Source organism: Macaca mulatta, chromosome 18 (genome assembly GCF_049350105.2).
Source record: "Macaca mulatta isolate MMU2019108-1 chromosome 18, T2T-MMU8v2.0, whole genome shotgun sequence".
Lineage (NCBI taxonomy): Eukaryota > Metazoa > Chordata > Mammalia > Primates > Cercopithecidae > Macaca > Macaca mulatta.
The window spans coordinates 59041759-59063545 of NC_133423.1; positions in this window are offsets into that span (position 1 = coordinate 59041759).

A 21787-nucleotide genomic window follows, 5' to 3' on the forward strand; every position below is an offset into this window, starting at 1 on the left:
ATGACAGCATTTATAGCCAAGCTAATTTAGATTACTTAGCAAGTATTATGCCATGAAATCATGTATAAAATGACATCAGTAGGGTCCAAATATATAGTGTAAAATGTATTTCTTTACCCACTAATTTGAACATGTCCTTAGAAAACTGCTGTACCAAGTTGTTGGTGTAATTTCTTTGTAATAAATTCCCAATGCTGCTTATGACTTTTGATTTTCTTATTCTCCAGATGGCTACACATTTGCACTCTCATTTGTCTGTTATTTCACTAAGCACAGATTTCTTACTGGGTGCTATTATTTATTTATATTTATTTATATCTTTGGTTTGTTTTGCAGCAACAAAAACTGTTTCTCTTAACGAAGAATTTAAGAACAATAGGAAATTAGTGGAAAGCTTAATTTTCCAGCTTGATTTAATACTTCTCAAAAGCTATACTGTTGGATGAATTTTGATTTCTTTACTGAATACTAACAAATTTCTAGAAAAATATTAAATATTGCTTGTATTGAGATCTTTGCTTAGTCATAGTGACTTAAAAGAGGCCAAACATTTATACTTAAACATATTTCAATAATAGAATTACTGATGAAAGCATTACTCTCTTTTTCCCTCGTGGCATAATGATAAACTCAGAGTGATATCCATTTTGATTTTCTTTGTGAAACGTATAAGAAAGTATCTTTCCACACACACACACACACACACACACACACACACACACACACACACAGAATATCTGCTATTGAATTATTGGTCAGTCATGGAGTGGGAAGCTATTAAGGCGCTTTACTGTTTAGAATGAAACATAATAGGAAACCTTAGCATTTTATTACATTTTCTCAACTAACAGCTTAAAGCTATATTTATGGATAAATAAAACCACATTGTCAAACTTCACCCTATTCATCTTTATTTTCTTATTCATTTTAGTCTCATATTTTCCTTCCCTATAGACGGCTTACTGGCCTCTGGTAAAGATCGTAAGTATCGTAAGTGGAGGAACATTGAGTGACTAGTGGTGATGGGTTGGGGGCAGGGCAGCAGTACATTACCTGTGTTCAATCTAGTGTTTGAAGGCCTCTAGTAGGAAAAGAAAACTCATGACCTTTTGACAAGATCATATTTAAGGGAGACTTAGTCTTTCCATTTTTATTAAATTTTAATTTGGTAGCTCATATGAACTAGATTTTTTAAATTTAGCAACATATGCTTTGTATTAATTCAGTAGTTTGCATTTTGAGGAAGACCATTTAGGGAATCTGGATGAATAAAAATTGGATATACTCTGGAGATGCCATGCCAATGCATGGATATCCTTTTGCAGAAGCGGAAAAATCAGCCCTAGGTAACAATTCTCAATAGAATTTTAGATGTATCCTTTGTAGGAAAACTCGATATACCCTTCACGTTATCCAAACTTTAAAGCCTACAAGGTTTATAAAAATGACTAGTAGAATGGAGTGTTATGCTTTAGAAGAATAAACAGAACTTGGTGAGTGTTAAAATTTCTAAACTAATGTTAACAGACACTGAGTAATTTCTTTGTTATTCAAACATAACCTCAGAATAGTTGATAATATCAGTCTCTCTTACAAAGGCAATAATTAAGCCTCTAAAAGATCATATTTCATATGCCTTAATACCACATTAATCAATGTAACTATGTTCTCAATATTTAGTTCCTTAAGAGACGGTAGATTTGAAGAAGTTCAAGGCAGCTGTTTCTTGATACCTTTAAAAAAAGTAATTAAATTTATGGACAAAGCCATGCAATTAAAAAAATATTTCTGACATTTATCTTACAGAGCATCATAAATAATCCATAGGTAGAAACGGCATGAAGATAATGTTTCCCTTATTGGGAGGTTCAGTCCTTCTTTAGATAAGTTACTGGATGTGTTTCTCAAGGAGATGTGTTTCTTTGCTACTGAGAGGGACCTGGAGTGTGTAAAATCAGAAGGAAGAGCATCACAGGGTATTGGTATGTGCATCAAGGAGTATTCAATTTGTGTGTGTTTGTGTGTGTTTATAGAGAGGGCATGGGAGATTTATATTAAAACTTGGGTTGGAGAAATCTATTACTACCATCTTTAAGCAAAACTTACAGTTTGCTTAGAAAAACTCTGCTAAAAAAGTTTAGGCTCTACTAATATACTTTTGCTGGTATAGAAAGCATGAATCATAGCCCAGAAACTGAGTGTGTAAAGAACACCACACTTAAGATTTTTCTCTAAGTCAACTAAATTCCAATTCTATGGTGCCTTTCTACTAGTTTAGCAGCAAATTTACCCTCAGTCAATCTTGATATCACTTGTATCCCCCTTCCCATACCCAACCAAACCCTCCTGCCACGTGTCATCTCTTCCACTGAGAGTACCAGCCTTTTCATGGATCTTATAGATCACTGCTGACTTCATGTGGCCCCCAGGCCCATAAGAAGCTGAGTGCAGTTGGCAGCTCTCATGCCTGTGATGCAGCCTGCAGTGCACCCAGCAGTCATCTCTCCAAAATCTGGTCACCTCCTTTGCTGCTACCACAGCCTTGTTGGGCTCACAGACCTCTTCCGTCACCACTGGGGAATACTTCTACACACCTCACTGATCCTACGTTCCTCTCCAGGATATCCCATGAGTTAAGATCAAAGAGATTTCAGACTGCTTCTGCTTTTCTCCAGGCCAAAAACCTTTAGACAAAAAACTACAAAGTCTTGTTATGATATAAAAATGGGAGTAGATGAGCTGGGTGGGGGAGCTGAATAGAGAGAACAGATGCAATTAATAATTCAATATCTTCAGCTGATAAAATAATGTTTTAACAAATATGGTGCTATTTGGGGTAAAGGAGGGTGTAGTTTGATTACCTGGGAACCTACCGTCCTTTATTATCGAGTGGCTCCTAGTAGGAGTATTTATATCACTGGCAGTAACAAGATTAGTTTAAAAGTTGTATATGAAAATTTGTGTTATAGTAGCTATGTATTTATTTTCATATCTACCAGAAAAGATATCATCCTAATGTGAATTGGTGTAAATTGACTTAAATAACACCACAAACAGTAAGTGAAAATAACGAAAAATATGATGGTGGCATCCAAATAACCAGATGTGAATAGCCAGTATGACCTGTGAAAAATCATGTTATTGAATTTTAAAAAAATTGTTATGTTTATAATTGAGAATGCCTATAATTCAGATGTTCTAAGGAAGATGTGAAGACTCTTAGTATGCAGGAAGTTTTCTTGACTTTCAACACAGAAAATGTCCCAAATAATATAAATGGTTAGTTTTCCATGCTCTATTACTCCATTGTTAAAAGTAAAATCATTTGTATTTCACTTATGTAGACGTCATTCTTTTGGTTTTGAGGACAGTGAATCATCACTTGAGCCATTTCCATTATTATTGCTCATGTTCATTTTTAAGCAATTGTGATTTTAAGCTACTGATTAACATTTTGATTAGCTAACAAACTTAATAGTGCAGCCCTCTATTATAACAGGTTAGACTATGTTTTGCAAAAGTCCAGCATCACCGTGGTTTAACAAAACAAAGATCTCTTCTTTGATGATGTTAGTGATGTGGATGAGGCAGCTTTCCTTGATAGGGTCCTCTTCAAGGAGTGGTCTAGGGATCCGGCTTCTTTCACTGCAGCTCTACCATCTGTAACACATGGCTTCTAAGGTTCCATGGAAAGGAAGAGGGCTGGAGAGGCAAATGGAATGATTTTAAGGTCAAGATCTACTCTACATTTCATTGGCCAGAATCCAGTTATGGTCCTGAAACTGTCTTCAAGAGAGGTCAGCAAATGTAGTTTTCCTATTTCTGAGAAAGAGGAAATTGTGCAATGAACCCATATTATTACTTCTACCACAATCCCAAAATATAATCCAGAGTAGTTAAGATATAAAAGACTATTTCATCAAAAGTGTTTCATTGTGCATTTCGTATTGTATTTACTGCTAATGAACAGTTACACATTGACCAAAAATAATGTTTAATAATAAAGCTCCAAATAGTTTTATTATATTTAGGTTTAGAAGCTATCAGAGGCTTACTCTTATGTTACTGAAGTAAAGCTGTTATGGCAATTTTTTGATTTTAGAACAACAAGAGGCTATTTTTTTGTAGATAATTCTTTGTAGGTACAGATGTATCTGAAGTGATTAATATAAATACAGTTTCTGAACCAATATCGCCTAGCTTTGCGTTTATCATGTCACATAATTATCTAAATACATACTAAACTTGTGTTGAAAACAAATTTTCCATTTTAGATGGAAGAGAAAATAATTTTACAACATGAAAGTATTGATCATTTTACACAAAATGGCTGGAACATAGCATATATAATCTACCTTTAACAGTAATGCTATCTCAAGTTTAAGCTTACTTTTGTTAAGAAATAGCTTCTTTCTTTGTTTCCTTGGGTTGCAAATACTCTATATTCTCTAGTTGCAATGACCATTGAAGATAAGTGATTTACAACATGGTTACCTGAATTTACAAAAATTGCTAGATAAAAGTGATTTTTCTTTACATTTGTTATTTCATTAAGGAAGTTTCCCTGAATTAAAAGAGGTTCTTTTTATTTCATGCTTTCTTTTCTCAAAGAGGAATGTGTAATATTTATATCATATATTATTTTTTCTCCCTTATAGGATTTAATATACACATTCACAACCTAAATGTTATTACTTTTTATGCCACTCTTTTGCAGTTGGCATGTCTCTACTACATTTTGCTATGTGATAATTTGATTCTTCTATTACTTTATTATAACTTCTGCAAAAATGGTTTCATCTTGTTATTGTTTACTGAAGACTGACTTTTGTCCCTATGTTAACTTTCTCTCTCTCTCCCTCCCCCACCCCTCTTGCCCCGCCCCCCCGCTGCCCACCCTGCTCCTTCTCCCCTTCTTTCACTCTCTCCCTCTCTTTCTCTCTCAGTTTTTGTAGGCGTTGCCAGTTCCAAGTCGTTAGTTCATCTTTTCTGTTTGGGTATTTCATTTTTAATTACTGATTTTTCTAACTACTTATATATTAATCCAGAAAGTCTTTGTTATCCATGTTTGCAGTATCTTTTCCTGACTTGAGTGATAATGCTGAGAAGCTTTATATTTTTATGAAGTCATAGCTCTAAAACATTTTGTAGTTTTGGCGTTATGCTCAAGAATCTGATCTTTTATAAAAACATTTTTCTCTTGTTCATTCTGTTTTATCCTTTTAAACTTTTAATCTATTTGACTTTGAGCCTAATTCTATGGTCTCAAGCACAGACTTCGTAACTCTCCTGATTCCGTTCAACCAGGCTTACAATTTAAAGCTTGATTGAAAAATACTGCACACGTTCTTCTCATTTAAAAGCATTACTGCACCCAATTGCACATTAAAGGGCCCTGAGAACTCTTTTTTTTACTTTTTTTTTCACCCTAGGAACACGTTATATTACCCTCACTCCATCCACCCCCTAATTCTTTTTGTTTTTTCTTTTTCTTTTCTTTTCTTTTTTTTTTTGAGGCGGAGTCTCGCTCTGTTGCCAGGCTGGAGTGCAAATTGGCGATCTCAGTTCACTGCAACCTCCACCTCCCAGGTTCAAGCGATTCTCCTGCTTCAGCCTCCTGAGTAGCTGGGATTACAGGCATGTGCCACCACGCCTGGCTAATTTTGGTATTTTTAGTAGAGATGGGGTTTCACCATGTTGGCCAGCATGGTCTCGATCTCTTGACTTTGTAATCTGCCTGCCTCAGCCTCCCAGGATGCTGGGATTACGTGGTGACACACTCCTTGGCTAAATCCGACTCTGCACTGCCCAGGGATAGCACCTGGTAAATGGTTTAACCTCTCGGTGCGTTAGGGTCTTCTCTACAAAATAGGGCCAGTAGGCTGCTGAGGAGTAAATGAATACCTGGTATGTTTTAGGTGTAAGCTATCATTTTTGTTTTTCTTGGGTTAAGACTTTTCTAGATATTTTATGTGTTAGTAATTTCTCCAAATAAATAAAAACTTCTGGAGGAGTTGTCTCATTATTTTCTTATATACCTCCATATGTCTATCAAACATGTGCAGAAGTGTTCAATAAATAGTTATTGACATTCTTAAAAAATAGAATTGAAATAAATTTCTTCAGGAACAAAAGCTATGTCATAATAAAACAGGCATAGTACTTTCTAATTCACAAAATAGTTTTTTCATAAGAATTTTGAAGCTTCAAATTTATCAAAATTTGTTATTTTACATTTGAGACAAAAAGTACTTATTCAATATAAATGATGTAAGTACTTTATATTTTGTCAGAAAATGTAAATGCTTGTAGGATATTCACTGCAAAATTGTTTGATGTAACTCAAAGGTGAAATAATAACACATGATACATGATATTGACCTAGGAAATAATTTAACATCGTGAAAGCTGATTTGAATTGCCTGTCACTCTTTAAGTCTCAAGTAATTACCAGAAGGTGAAAAGCTCATCTCTTTACTCAGACAAATTCTGAATACTGTATGAGATATCTTTGTGGATATATGGGTAGAAACTGACTCTGTGAGTTCTAATTTGATTTATGTGAGAAAAATGATATTTAATCTTTCCAAAGATGTGCTTGGCTTTAGCAACACCATGAGATGTAATATTTAAAGCATCTTAACTCTAATCTATTGGATGTAATACAGACAATATAAAGTCAATAGAACTTTATCAAAGAAAGAGAGGAGAGATTAGGAATCATAGTTATAGAGTTTAAAGATTTATAAAATAAAGTATTGTAACTGTGTATAGGAAAGATGTGGAACAATTATCTTTTCATGATTTTTTACTATTTTGTAATATCTTCGCAATGTTACAAAAAATCTAGTCTATTATTATATAATAAAAAAGATGGTAAAGAAGATATTTTTGTAAAAGCAATTCTTGAGGCATGATTTATTCTTGTCTCCTATTAAGTTACTATATATTTTCTAAAATAAGATTTTTACATTTTGGAACTTAAAATAACAGTCAATATTTGACAAGTACATTTTTGGTATTTCTGTCTGCTTTTATTGTTTTTGCTTTATTTGCAAATCGTTTGTCTTCATTGTTCCTTGAAATAACTTCCAAAATAATTGTTAAGAATGAATCATAGTGATTGCATCTTGAAAACTCGAATATTTTCCCTAGAATCTGTAATTAGAATATTGACCTATAGTTTATTATAAAAAGTGAATCTTTTCTATGTTTAAGGCAGGATTATGCTCCTTCACATTAGGAACAAATATTAAGTCTGGAAACTCTTTAAAATACATGTAAATGTTAATTATTTTACTTTATTTTATTAACAATAACTCAAACTTGGATTTTCAAGATCACATTTCTCAGAAATTTTCCCATTGTTGACAATCCTCATTTTATTATAATACAATTAAATAATTTTATATTCTGTTGGGCTTTCATTATAAAAAATAAAACAGACAAAGCCCTTGCCATTTCAAATCTCTTAATTCAGTGGGAAAAGTAACACACAAATACACAATTATTCGAGACTATAAGTGCAATATGATACTGAATTGATAAGAAAGTACAAGGAAAGAAGAAAGCAAATATGTTTTATAGTGAGAAGTAAAAGGAAACTTTATATTAGTTAGAGACCTAAGGAAAGGAAGAGTAAAGAGGCTTTGCAAAGGAATGGCTTCATGGAAGCAGATGGCTTGTCTTGATGACTGGTGTGGTTAGAATATAGAATGTAAAATAGAGAGGCAAGAGATGGCAGGAATGTATGATTTAATATTTTTATTGTCTCATGGACATGCAACTTCTATGCCCTGTGAAAAAATTCCTTGCTATTACCAAAAAAGGTGTGTCTGGTCAAATTGATGCATTCCTTGAGGGTGCAAATTGCCTTATTCATCTATTCATCTTTGTTTCCTAAATAAGTCACAGTGACATAAACATAAAACTACAAGCTGATGTTACTAAAGGAAACAATGGGTGGCTGAAATGAAATAAATCAAGCATTATAGAATATTAAAGTGGATCTTAGAGAATAATTCAGTTAAGTCTCAGACATTTCTTTAATCTTTTCAATATCATACTTAATAAATGATTTTGTAGCTTCTCCTTTATGACTTCTAGTGATAGAATCTTTGTTACCTCATAATATAGCTTTGTTTTCTGTTGAAAAACTCTGCTTATCAGGAACATCCCATCTCCAGGTGTTTACAGAGATGCGGAAAAAAAAAGAAAAAATGTATCAGGAACATCTCTACATGATATCCAAAATATTTTTCAGCTGGGTGTAGAACCACCACCTGTTAGTATTACTGCTATTTTTGGAAGAGAGCCTCTAGAAATGTCGACTTAGACTTGCTTCTCTCTCCTCTCCTCGGCCCCATCAGCCCCAGTATCATCATGAGGGCAGCCATGTTAGGAGACAGCATCCTCACCCTGGCCATGAATGTAGCCAGGGCCAGAGAACAGACTCAAGCAGTACAGTACAAGTATCCTGACTTCCCAGCAATGATTGAGTGGATCAGATACGACACCTGATCTAAGTAAGGCTAATTAAAATCCTCTGGAGATAATTGGAATCAAGTGTAAGAAAGAGTCAGCTTTCTCTCTGGTGACTGAAGCTTTATATTATAAAACTCAGGAGGTTTCAGCAGCTAAGATTTCTGAAACACGGAGAAGTCAAACCGCAGAAAGAAAATTGAAATGACTATAAAAAGGGAAATCTGAGGCCACGGCAGGGAGAATGCTGACAGCATGTAAGTCCCTGTAATTCTGCTTTTCTTATGGATGGACTGCTGAAATTTCCCAGTATCTTTTCCATAAATACTGTGTTTCAATAAAAAATTATTTTTGTTTTTAAATTAATTGAGGACAGCCAATATAATTGGCAACCTGATTTAGACATTTTAAACTGTTAGTCTCAGTAGTGGTTGGTCATTCTTCTGTTTCTGTTAATATTGAAATTCCTGTTTTCAGACCTTGGTTGAGATTCTGTCTCTGTTTCCTGTTTGCTGCCTTGCTCGGTTGTTTGTGTATTCTGTGGTCTTATGTGTTATGTTTAACCTTGCATAGGGGTTTAGAAGCTGTATGGATAAAATATTGGACACTTTAATTTTTTACTTTCAGTTCCAGAATACATGTACAGAACGTACAGATTTGTTACATACGTATACATGGTGGTTTGCTGCCCCTATCAACCAGTCGTCTAGGTTTTAAGCCCTGTTGACACAATTTTTATTTAAACTATGTGTTAGGTCCACGACTACGCCAAATGTCATGCCTGGGGTCAGGTTTGAGCCCATGCTGAGGGTTAAGGGGAGTGAGTGGATGGGCAGATAGCTGAAAGAACACTTGAGGGGCTGTAGGCAGGTGAAATGCAGTTTAATTCAGCAGCTCTCTCATCAGTAGCTCTCTTGCACTAGCTCTCTCATTAGCAGCTTTCTCACACTGTCTTTATCTGAGTTGTCTGCTCCAGCTCTGTGGCTCCTGCCACCCCCATGCCTGCACGTCAGCCTCTGCCTTGCCTTTAGGGTCAGCAGCTTAACTCTTTCTCTCTCTGGGCCGTGCCATGGCTCCCTTGTGTCTGTATGCAAGACAGACAGTTGTGGTTCTGTCTCTCTCTCTTTCTGTGGGTGCCAGCGCCACCTCAAGTCCTATGCACAGCGTCAGAAGAGTAGTTACACCTTCTACAGACAATAGTGACTTAGAACCAAGTATGAACTTACACAAATAGTTTATATAACAAGTGGAGGTGTGCGCCTGTACACCAATCCCACTGAGTCACGCAGGCCTGGATGTCTGCCTTGGCCTATTCCTTGACTAAAGCACATCCACGTACCTTACACATTGACATTAAGTGAGTTCAAAATTTCAATTATAGGTATAAAGCTGGAAAAAAGCAAGTAATTATTTTTCAAATATTCTATAGATTAGGAAGTATTTTCCATTGTTAAACCATTTTTATCTTCTTTACAAAAGACATGTAGACTTCTAACTAATACTGGGCATATTTGGATAAAGTGAATCAGCTAAGCTATAGATAAATCCAGTAAAAGTAAACAAGTGAATATGATTTTTTTGATTACTGGAAGAATACCAATATATTTGCACTGTTTCCTGGAAAAAATAAAGGAGGGAATAATGGCTACTGAAATTATTTAAGATGAACTAAACTTTCTCAATATTTTCAGGAGAATATGAAAGAACAGGAAAGTAGTGTATTATTAATTGCATAGCTATATCAAAGCTATTAAAATAACGTAGATAAAAAGAAACAATATGACAAAGATAAAATCTATAAATACAGATAAGTATTAGGTTTTATAAGAGTAGGTGGCACTTACATCATTGACTTTAAGGCTTTAATTTTTATGGGTGTTTGGAATGAGTTTTCTAAGTTGTCTAGTTGCTAACTTTAGTTATTATTTGTGGATTTGCACAATGGATGATCCAAACTAATGCTTTATTTTCCATTAAAAAATCAACATTTTGTCAAAGAAAAAACATGGAATAAAGTGGGAGATCTTCATAATGCAAAGAATTAACAAAGTACTTTATCTAGAACTCTTGAAGGTAAAACACACATACACACCCCAACATGTGTTTCCCCACATGCTTACCCTAGAGATATTCTAGTGCTATACACAAAGAAAAGTGTACAAGAATCCTTAAAACAAAATTGGTTACAATAGGGAAAATATTTAAAAACAATGGAAATGTTCATCAATAGGATAATAGATAGACTAATACAATAAAATTCTATACAGCAGTGAAATAATACTATATAGCTGTGTGTGGCAACATGAATACACCTAAAAACGTGCACTGAATAGGAAAATATTATGTAGAATTTTTTTTACAGTATACTATTATTCAGATAGTATTAAAGCTAACTCAACACTACACAGTATTTTGTTTGGAGGACATATATGTGGTAAAAATATACTGAAATCATTGGATTATGATTTTGATGGCTGTAATTTCTGATGAGGCAAGAAAGGAAATGTGACCACTGAGGACTAAATAGGAATTTAAATTGTATTATTAACTATTTTTTTAGGCTGGGTTATAGGGTACAACATTATTTTTATACTGTTTTACAATTTTTCACTATAAATAAAACAAGACAATTACCAATAAAATTGTGAGAGAAAATGGGTAAAGTGAGGTTTTCTGACCAGAATGATAGACAGATCAGAATTTTTGCTTTAGCTATGAAGAAACAAACAAAATTAGAGGAATATAGTGACTTGCTGCGATGCTAGCATAAGAATGGTGAAACAAAAGGATGTATATATGTCATATACTCTTGAAATGTGGAAACAAGTAAATATTTGAGTAAAAACTGGATAACAGAACCAATGCTAGAAAGCTTTACTAGAAAGAGGGAAAAGTGAAGTTCCAGGCAAATCTGTAGGATTATAAACAGATTGCAGGTATTTCATTCATTCATGTGTTTTTTCATTATGCTTCCTTTCATTTTTCAACCAGACTTTATGGATGTGCCAGGCATTGTATACATTTGTGCTGTCCAATATGGTAGCCAATAGCCACGTGTAGCTATTTAAAGTAATTAAAATAAAATACAATTAAAAGTCAGTTCTTTGGTTGCTTTAGCCAAGCGTATTGATATTCAAGGGATCAGAAGTGATATCAGGTGATACTGTGGCTAGTGCTTACCATTTTGAACAGTACAGATTTAGAACATTTTCATCATGAAAGTTCTATTGGATGGTGCTGCTGAAGATGCTAAGATTAGAGAAGTGAATAACATAGATTGTATATTCTAATGAAAAAAAAGAGAGAGTAAAGGAAAAGATCGTAAAAGTGTAATGTAATTTTACTGTGTCATTAGAAGAAAATGGAATAATTGGCCAGAGAGGAAAGGAAAATGGGTAAAGACAATCAGACTGTAAATACTAATGAAATGGTTTCCTTAGATCATAACAATGGGAAAAAAAGCATTTCTATTTATTGTAATGGGGTAGAAAAGAAAAGAATGTGTGGCTTCATGCATACCAAGAGAAACAATTATTCTAAGAAAAGGGCACAAAAGAGATTTCTAGTAAGATAAGAATTTTAAAACGGTAATTGAAGTAGTAATTCAAGAGGATGTATGAGCTCCCTAGCACAAACAGAAGAATAAGAAACCAGTAGAGGAAGACCCCTGCATTGCCAAAGCAGAGGCATGTAAGGAAGGGCACAGATGTCTTTGCTTTGTGGGTTTTGGGATATGAATTCAAATCTAAGTCTGATTCTTTCTGTTTCTTCTCTGAAATAGGAGGTGATATATTTCAAAAGAGAGAAGTTGGCAATAGAGAGTTTAAGAAGATATGTTTTGAAACAATTGATGTGTAAACTTTTTAGACAAAATAGTACCTTTCCTTTTCTACCAGTCCATTTTTTATGACTCTATTCATTCTCATAACCCTGTTTCTAGAACCACCAAATTATCTATTCATTGTTTTCTGACTGAGTGTAACCCATTCCAGCATTGATTACCTAACCCAGCTCAGCCATTACATCTGGAATTCTCTCATCTGCTCTTCCAGTGACCTTATGTTCTGCCAAATGATACAGCTCTTATCCTGTTTTTCATGAATCTTTCTCTGGTTGTGGTATATTCATAAATGTTTAACAACTAGCTCTCAAGACAAAAACAAAAACAAATCTTGATTTGTAGCATTTGCTGATTTCCATGTTATAAATCTATTCACCGTGGTTCATTTTGAGCTACCACCATAACCACAACTGACGCAAAATTCATAAAACTTTAACAATCAGCTTCCTGGCAAGAACTGCAAAAGAGCTAAGATTTTACCCTGGCAAGTTAACAAGCCAGGCTACTGCCACATTGATGAAAACAGCCTGAGGGTTGCAGGAAGGAAAGCTGGGGCCAGGAGGGTGGAATGCTTTGCAGCAATATCAGCTGAAATGCAATAGATCTTTTTGTTGTTGTTGTTGTTGTTAGTTTATACTTTTGTACTAGAACTGGTTCTAGAATTAATAATTACCTATCATTGCTTTATCTCGGTCACTCTAAGCACATTCTGCTATAGGACCTTTGCATATTTGTCAGCAATGCCTGGAAACTCTTCCCTAAAATCCTTTGGCACATTCCTTCAGTTAATTATAGGTAGATGTCACTTCATCAAAGAGAATTTCTCAGAAGAACCTGTCTAAAATAGACTCCCTCCCACCTCCACACCATCTCCTCTAATTGCTTCTCTGGTTGTATTCCACATGTTATGATATGATTATATTCATGATCATTGTCCAAAATATTTTCTAAGCTCCATTGTGATATATTCTTTTATATAGGTTATTTATAGTATATTTTTAAATTTCCACATGTGTGAGGATTTTCTAGCTATCTTTTTGCTTTTCCTTTATGCCTTTATTTTAAGCTTTTTATAATTTTTTTTTACCTTTTTAACTATTATTTTAATTTCAGTGGTACATATGCAGGTTTGTCATATAAATAAATTGTGTGTTACGGGGATTTGGTGTTTGGATTATTTCATCAAGGTAATAAGGATATTAGCAGTACTCGATAGGTATTAAAAGTAATGGCAGGCCGGGCACAGTGGCTCATGCCTGTAATCCCAGCACCTTGGGAGGCCAATGCAAATGGATCACCTGAGGTCAGTAGTTCAAGACCAGCCTGGCCAACATGGCAAAATCACGTCTCTATTAAAAATACAGAAAATTAGCTGTGTCTGTGGGTGCATGCCTGTCATCCCAGTTACTCAGGAAACTGAGGCATGAGAATCGCTTCAACCTGGGAGGCAGAGGTTGTAGTGAGCCAAGATCATGCCACTGCACTCCAACTTGGAGACAGTGAGACTTGGTGTAAAAATAATAATAACAATAATGGCAAATCCACAATTATTTTTGCACCAACCTAATAATTTTTTGATCCTCACCTTCCTCCCTCACAACACCCTCAAGTAGGCTCCAGTGTCTATTCTTCCCTTCTTTGTGTCCATGTGTACTCAATGTAAGTGAGACCATGTGATACTTGCTTTTCTGTTCCTGTGTTATTTCACTTAAGGTAACAGTCTCCATGTGACTGCAAAGGACATGATTGCATTCTTTTTATGGCTGTGTACCATTCCATGGTGTAAACATTCCATGTTTTCTTTATCCAGTCTACTATTGATGGGCATTCAGGTTGACTCCATGTTTTTGCTATTGTGAATAGTGCTACAATGAACATATGTATACATGTATCTTTATGGTAGAATACTTTATATTCCTTTGGGTATATATGCAATCATGAGATTGGTGGATTGTGAGAGGTGGAGGTTGCAGTGAGCTGAGATCGCACTACTGCACTCCACCCTGGGCCTGGGTGACACAGTGAGACTCTATCTCAAAAAAAAAAAAAAAAAAAAAAAAAGAAAAGAAAAAGAAAGAGATTGCTGGGTTGAATGGTAATTCTGTTTTGAGTTCTTTGAGAAATCATCAAACTGCTTTCCACAGCGACTGAACTAATGCATAAGTGTTTCTTTCTCTTCACAACCTCACCAGCATCTGTTATTTTTTGACTTTTTAATAGCCATTCTGTCTGGTGTGAGATGGTATCACATTGTGGTTTTGATTAGCATTTCTCTAATGATTAATGATGTTGAGCATTTTTTGATATGCCTGTTGGCCACGTGTATTTCTTTTCTTTTCTTTTTTTTTTTTTTTTTGACAAGTCTACGTGTCATTTGCCCACTTTTTAATGGAATTATTTGGTTTGTACTTGTTAGTTTGCTCAAGTTCCTTACATATTCTGGAAATTAGACTTTTGTCAGATGCACAGTTAGAAAATATTTTCTCCCATTCTGGGGGTTGTCTGTTTACTCTGTTGATAGTTTATTTTGCTATGTTGAATCTCTTTAGTTCAATTAGCTCCCATTTGTCAATTTTTGTTGCATTTGCTTTTGGCATCTTCATCATGAAATCTTTGCCAGGGCCTATGTCCAGAATGGTATTTCGTAGGTTATCTTCCAGGGTTTTTATAGCTTTCAGTTTTATATTTAAGTCTTAATTCATCTTTAGTTGATTTTTGAATATAGTGGTGTAGGGACGGGGCCCAGTTTCCATCTTTTGCATATGGCTAGCCAGTTATCCCAGTACTATTTATTGAAGAGGGAGTCCTTTCCCTGTTGCTTGTTTTTGTCAACTTTGTCAAAGACCAGATGGTTGAAGGTATACAGCTTTATTTCTGGGCTCTTTATTCTGTTTCATTGGTCTATGTCTCTGTTTTTGTACCAGTACCATGCTGTTTTGGTTACTGTAGCCTTGTAGTATAGTTTGAAGTGGGGATTTAAAAATTTTTTTGGTTCCATATGAATTTTTTAGAATAGTTTTTTCTAATTCTGTGAAGAATGTCATTGGTAGTTTTGTAGGAATAGCAATGAATCTGTAAATTGCTTTGGGAAGTGTGGCCATTTTAACAATATTGATTCTTCAAATCCAAGACTATGGAATAATTTTCCATTTATGTCATCTGTGATTTCTTTCAGCAGTGTTTTTTAATTCTCATTGTAGAGATCTTTCACCTTCTGGTTAGCTGTATTCCTAGGTAATGTTTTGTGTGTGGTTATTGTGAATGGGATCGTGTTCTTGACTTGGCATTCAGCTGGGATTTTGTATCCCGAAATGTGCTGAAATTCTTTATCAGATCTAGGAGGCTTTTGGGCAGAGACTTACCGGTTTTTTTTTTGTTGTTGTTTTTGTTTTTTATTTTTTAGATATAGAAACATATTGTCTGCAAACAAGGATACTTTAACCCTGTCTCTATTTGGATGCCTTTTATTTATTCCTTCTGCATGATTGCTGTGGCCAGGACTGCCAGGACTACGTTGAATAGAAGTGGTGACAGTGGGCATCCTTGTCTTGTTCTGGTTCTCAAGGGAGGTGATTCCAGCTTTTGCCCATTCAGTATGATGATGTCTGTGGGTTTGTCTTATTAGATGGCTCTTATTATTTTGAGATATGTTCCTTTGATGCCAGGTTTGTTGCAAGTTTTTAACATGAATGGATGTTAAATCTTATCAAAAGACTTTTCTGCATCTATTGAGATGATCATGTAGTTTTTATTTCTGTTTATGTACTAAATGACATTATTGACTTGTGTATGTTGAAGCAGCCTTGCATCCCACTTAAAAAGCCTACTTGATTGTGGTGGATTAGCTTTTTGATGTGCTATTGAATTTGGTTTGCTAGTATTTTGTTGAGAATTTTTGCATCTATGTTCATCAAGGAGAGTGGCCTGAAATTTTTCTTTTTTACTGTGTCTCTGCCAGATTTTGGTATCAGAATGATGCTGGCCTAATAGAATGAGTCTAGGGAGGAATTCTTCCTCCTTGATTTTTTGGAATAATTTCAGTGGGAATGGTAACAGCTCTTCTTTATATGTCTGGTAGAATTTGGCAATGAATCTCTCTGGTCCTGGGCTTTTTCTGGTTGGTGGGATTTTTATTACTGATTAAATTTTGGAACTCATTATGGGTCTATTCAGAGTTTCAATCTCTTCCTGGTTCAGTCTTGAGAAGCTTTTTATTTTGAAATAATTATAGTTTTATAGGAAATTGCTTAGAAATACACAGGAAAGTCCTGTGCTCCCTTCAACCATCAGCTCCCAATGTGATGCTAACATCATATATAACTACAGTACAATAGTAATACCGAAAAATTTATATGATACAGGTCATGGAACTTATTCAGATTTCAGCGGTAATACTTGCAGTTATTTGTGTGTGTGTGTGTGTGTGTGTGTGTGTGTGTACAGCTCTGTGAACTTTTATTATATGTGTAGCTTTTTATACCATCACCACCATCATGAGACTTACCCCACCACAACATTCCTTGATATTACTCCTCCCCTATCTCTAGGCCTAGGCAACTGCTAATCTGTTCTCCCACTCTGCAGTTATGTTATGTCATGAATATAAATGGAATCATGAAATTTGTATCCTTTTGAGATTGCAGGTTTTTTCACTCAGCATAATTAGTGTGGAGTTCATCAAAATCGTTGCATGTATCAATAGTTTTCCTTTTCTTCTGGATTGTATCCCATGGTATGGATGCATCGCAATTTGTTTAGCCATTCACCCACTGAGAGACATCTAGGTAGTGTGCAGGTTTTGGCTATTGTGGACAAAACTGCTAAGAATATTCATGTACAATCTGAATGAAAAGTTTTATCTGGGATATATGTTTAAGAGTGCAATTGCTGAGTCTTATTGTTAAGTTCATCTTTAGATAGGAAAGGAACTGCCAAAGTATTTTCCAGAGTGGTTACGTCATTTTGCATTCTAACCAGCAATGCATAAGTGACCCAGTTTCTCTAATACTTGCCAGAATTTCATGTTGCAACTATATTTTTTAAATTTTAGTCATTTTCATAGGTAGATATCTCATTATGGTTTTAATTTGCACTTTGCACTTTTACTGCTGGGCAAGGGTGGGAGTTCCAGCTCCTTCTGGCTGGAAGGGGTAGGAGGAATGCCTTGTTACTTCTCTCTATGTGGCTTCCACTGACACCATGAGAGTGGTGTAGCCTTTTTACTGCTGGGTTGTGGTGCAAGTAATGTCTCACACTATCCTGTGGGGAAGAATAAAGGTACTTCTTTACTTCTGGGTGTGGGTGGAAGTCCAGGCTCCCCACATAGTTTTCAAATGGCCTTGAAGTGGTGGGAGAGTTGAGGAGTAGGGTGTGGTGCTTGAGTCCAATCACTAAGGATGAAAGTCTTTAATCCCTACTGTTTCCTCTGATACCACCCCAGTAGGAAATTTGGGGTCCTCATTATAGCCTATCCAGGGTAGATATAGTCCAGGCTTCTGATTCAGTCTTTGTGGGGGCAGTTTTTTCCCTTGCCTTTTTTTTTTTTTTTAAATTTTGTTTTGTTTTGTTTGAGACGAAGTCTTGACTGTTGCCCAGGCTGGAGTGCAGAGGCGCGATCTCGGCTCACTCCAAAGCTCCGCCTCCCAGGTTCACGCCATTCTCCTGCCTCAGCCTCCTGAGTAGCTGGGACTACAGGCGCCCACCACCACGCCCGGCTTTTTTCGTATTTTCAGTAGAGATGCGGTTTCACCGTATTAGTCAGGATGGTCTTGTGATCCACCCGCCTCGGTCTCCCAAAGTGCTGGGATTACAGGCGTGAGCCACCGCGCCCGACCAGGTCAGTTTTTTTCTGATGTGTAGTAGAGATGTTACTGTCTTAATGTATTCTCTCTTACTAAGCCGCCCTTTTACTGGTCTCTTGGCTAAAGAAAGCAGGCTTTCGTTGGAGCTTTATTTTGTCTATACCCACTGGCATTTCTGGGTTGCTGGTCTCTTCTACTTCACGTTTGGAATATACAAAGCATAGAGAAAATCTCCGAATGTTACTACCTCCTTATTTCTCTGGCAACAAGTCTCCTAGCCAGTCTGCCTTCTTCTCTACACCTTTCAGTCTTCTTATGTTGACTTTATATATAATGCACCCAGAGTTTTTTCTTGTACTTACAGGAGGTAATAAGTAAAAGTGTATCTATTCCATCTTCCCAAAAGTAGAGGCCAGGAGTGTTGAACTTACGCTTGCTTGTGAATTTTTTTTTTAAATACTTTAAATTCTAGGGTACATGTGCACAGCGTGCAGGTTTGTTACATATGTATACATGTGCCATGTTGGTGTGCTGCACCCATTAATTCGTCATTTACTTTAGGTATGTCTCCTAATGCTATCTCCCATTCCACCCACCCCAGGACAGGCCCCGTTGTGTGATGTTCCCCATCCTGTGTCCAAGTGTTCTCATTTTTCAGTTCCCACCTATGAGTGAGAACATGTGGTGTTTGGATTTTTGTGGTTGTGATAGTTTGCTGAGAATGATGGTTTCCAGCTTGATCCACATCCCTGCAAAGGACATGTACTCATCCTTTTTTATGGCTGCATAGTATTCCATGGTGTATATGTGCCACATTTTCTTAATCCAGTCTATCATTGATGGACGGTTGGTTCCAAGTCTTTGCTATTGGGAATAGCACCACAATAAACATAATGTGTGCATGTGTCTGTACAGCAGCATGATTTGTAATCCTTTGGGTATATACCCAGTAATGAGATGACTGGGTCAAATGGTATTTCTAGTTCTAGATCCTTGAGGAATTGCTACACTGTCTTCCACAATGGTTGAACTAGTTTACCATCCCATCAACAGTGTAAAAGTGTTCCTATTTCTCCACATCCTCTCCAGCACCTGTTGTTTCCTGACTTTTTAATGATTGCCATTCTAACTGGTGTGAGATGGTATCTCATTGTGGTTTTGATCTCATTTGCATTTCTCTGATGGCCAGCGATGATGAGCATTTTTTCATGTGTCTGTTGGCTGCATAAATGTCTTCTTTTGAAAAGTGTCTGTTCATATCCTTTGACCACTTTTTGATGGGTTGTTTGGTTTTTTCTTGTAAATTTGTTTGAGTGCTTTGTAGATTCTGGATATTAGCCCTTTATCAGATGAGTAGATTGCAAAAATTTTCTCCCATTTTGTAGGTTTCCTGTTCACTCTGATGGTAGTTTCTTTTGCTGTGCAGAAGTTCTTTAGTTTAATTAGATCTCATTTGCCAACTTTGGCTTTTGTTGCTATTGCCTTTGGTATTTTAGACATGAAGTCCTTGCCCATGCCTATGTCCTGAATGGTATTGCCTAGGTTTTCTTTTAGGGTTTTTATGGTTTTAGGTCTAACATTTAAGTCTTTGATCCATCTTGAATTAATTTTTATATAAGGCGTAAGGAAGGGATGCAGTTTCAGCTTTCTACATATGGCTGGCCAGTTTTCTCAGCACCATTTATTAAATAGGGAATCCTCTCCCCATTTCTTGTTTTTGTCAGGTTTGTCAAAGATCAGATGGTTGTAGATGTGTAGATGTGAGGGCTCTGTTCTGTTCTTATGTAACTGCATGCTTTATTCAAGGTAGTTTTTTTTTCTAAATTTGCTTTACTGATTCCTTCTTCAGCCTAGTCACAGCTACATTAAAATTAAACCAGGGAGTTTAGAATTGCAGTTATGGCAGTTGTCAGTTCACAGATTTCTAACTGGCTGCTTTTCAAATTTACAATATTAATTTTTATTATTTTTAGTTCTGACATTTTAAAATTTGATGTTATAAACGTGATTGATCTATAAAGATGTTAAACAAAGTTGTCTAGTGATATATTATCTGGTAATTTTGCTATTTAGAGTAACTTTGGATTAGTTTATGTTTTCTTTTGTTTCTGTTGATTTTGGTTATGTAGTCATTTTGTGTGTTGAGTGACCTTTGAACACACAAAATGGGCAAGAATGGCCTTACTGAAGTTTGGAATTACCCAGGTAATTTGAGGCTGGGCTTCAGTCTATGGGCAGTCATCTAACAGACTTTATTTCTGTTTCATTCTGTTTCTTAAAATACAGACTTTTGGGGTCTCAGTCCTAGGAATGGGTTAATTTCTCAGGGCACCTACACTTGGCAGAGTCTGGATTCCATCTTGTGTTTCCAAAGTTTTGTGTGGCCCTCACAAGTACTGCCCAATGTCTCAGTTGCTTCTCCTGGGTCAGATGTTGCCCCAAGGGAAAAAGTGGCCTAAAATGTTAGTCTCACTTCTCTGGATTTTTGACTTCTATTAGATCTGGAACTATGTATTCCTTATTACTTTGCTAATTCTTAGATGCTTTTTTGAAGATTCAAAAATTATATTTTAACCAGATTTTTTTAATAATAGTAGAAGCACTTTTTTTTCAATATACCCAGTTCTATCTTACTGGAGGAATTAATTTTCTTATTAATATTATTTAATTTTTCTGGTAATTTTGTGTAGTAGAGGAAATAAAATTATATGTTTCAACTATAATCTTCATTGAATTAAAAAAGTTAATGTCCATAAAACACTGTTATGTTCTTTCAGCATTCAGTTATGCTCTTTTCTATAGCTTACTTTTCTTTAAAAGTTGGTCTTTATGAGGTAGAGTGGTTTATTTGGAAGAGCACTAGGCTTGGATTTAGGGTTTTCTTTCATAGCACTTTTGTCTAAGAAGTCTTTTTTCATTGTATTAATTTACTAATTTCAGTCAAGATTTTCTGACTTGTGAAACAAACAAACAAAAAATAAATTAGATGATTTCCAGTCTCTAAACTCTATAATGATTTAGATCTGCAAATTAAATGAGACAATTGTTATTTCTCATGTTATTTCTGTGTTTATAGAATTATTTTCTTTCTGTTCAGCACTTTAAGTTTCTAATTAATACCAATTTGCAGGAATTATAGGGAACAGAGAAACTTGTTAAATACAGCACAGGGAGGTTGCCAGCGATGTAGAAAAATCTATAGGACAAAATATTTGATATTTACATAGGTAAAGTACAGTGAGAAAAAAATGGAACAGAGGACACATAGACTAAAAGATAATTAAGAGACATTTCACTTAAATGCTATGTACGGGCCTTGTTTGTATTATTACTTTAAACCATTCTTAAAAACAGAAAATATGAGACAAAAATGTGAACACAAAAGATGTTTAGTGATATTAAAATATCATTAATTGTGTTAATTACATTATTGGTATTATAGCTATGTTTAAAAAAATTTTGAAGTATTTACAGATACAATAATATGATACTTGTGATTTGCTTAACCATTATCAGAAGTAGGGGAGACAGGGCAGTTGGTGGGTGTATAGAATTCAGAATTGACCACAAATTGATAATTGTTGAAATTGGTTGATGGACATATAGAAATCCATTGCACTTTTTGCTCTACTCTTAAAATATTTGGAAAAGGAACTGAAGGAAG